We start from the raw sequence: 1,421 nt of genomic DNA, 5'->3' as shown, positions 1-1,421 counted from the left end.
TCTCCAACCAATGGCGTGCAGGAGGCATGGTAACCTTAGCCTCCCATTTTCTCCTCCCTCTCCCCCCCTCCCATTCAGGGCTCTGACCAGTCAGTCTCCTTTGATTATCAGTTGCCAGCAGCCCTTCTCCTGGCTCCTTGACACGAGCTCCATATAAGGCAGCGATCTCCATAGAAACGTGTCAGTTTCAATAGTAGTGTCAAAGTTCACTATATACAGACATTCGCGCAGATCCCCCTTTCGGAAACATTGCTCTGCGAGTCCTCCCGATTAAACGCATTCAATTTTGGGATCTCTCTCTCTCTCTCTCTCTCTCTCTCCCTCTCTCTCTCTCTCTCTCTCTCTCCTCTCCTCCTCCTCCTTCTCCTCCTCTTCTGCCTCTCTCTTTCTCAGTCTCTCAATCTCTCTTCTTTCCCTCGCTCTCTTCTCTCCTTTTTCTCTTTTCTTACATATCCTCTTAGTTGTTTCCCCGTATTCTTTTTCTCTCTCTCCTTTTTCTCCCTCCTTCTTGTCTTTTTTACTCCATTCCTGCAGAAGAGAGAGGGCTAAACTTAAAAAAAAAAAAGAGGAGGAGGAGGAGGAGACACCCCCTTCGTATTCTTCTTATCGTTATTTTATACATATATGATTTTTTTTGGAGGGAGGGTGTTGGTTCCCGGCTGAAGAGCACTTATTTAAAATACTAAAAAAAGAACATTTTTGGGCGATCTCCAGGGTTTTTTTAACTAGCTCTGTGTGTTATAGCAGAAGAAGCAGAAGAAGGAGCAAGAAAGAGGAAAAGAAGAGGATTATTTATTCGACCTACTTTGGATGTCTCTCTCGCTTTTTTTTTTTTTTTTGCAATTCTTTTTCTTCTGAATTTTATTTTTCCTATTTCGCTGTGAACTCGTCGCCGGCGTGAATTATCTCCTATTTTTCTTCTTTTCCATCACCTCCCCAAAGAAGAAGGCAGTGAGAGCCCGGCGCCACCGGCACAACAAAAAGAGCAAAGTGTGCGATCCTCCTCGCCCGCCGCCTCTCGCTTTCCAGCTCTGCCTTCCTGAATGGCTGGCAGCGTCCGGCCCTGGACCTGGCCCCCCGACACCAGCGCGCCCTGATCTCCGCCTGCAGCCTTGCCCCGCGCCCCGCTCGGCTCACCGAACTCCCCTCCATCTCGAGCCCAGCGAGGGCTCCTGCCGGGACAGCGGCGGCGGCGCGGGCGGCCCCCGACCCGGGCTCGCGCTCCGGCGGCGGCCCCGACTCCAGCTCGGACTCCGGCCCGGGCCCCGGCTCCTCCAGCGGCGCTCGCCGCTGCAGCTGAGGCGGGGGCTCCAGCGGCGCCTTGATCCCCGACCTCCTTCTATTCCACCCATGTTACAGCCAACGCTTTGGTGTTTTCATTTAAGTAGGTTAGTAATATCAAGCTCACATTGAGTATCTCG

The sequence above is a fragment of the Myotis lucifugus genome, unplaced genomic scaffold (genome assembly GCF_000147115.1).
Source record: "Myotis lucifugus unplaced genomic scaffold, Myoluc2.0 scaffold_0, whole genome shotgun sequence".
Classification (NCBI taxonomy): Eukaryota; Metazoa; Chordata; class Mammalia; order Chiroptera; family Vespertilionidae; genus Myotis; species Myotis lucifugus.
This window is presented reverse-complemented; position numbering follows the sequence as displayed.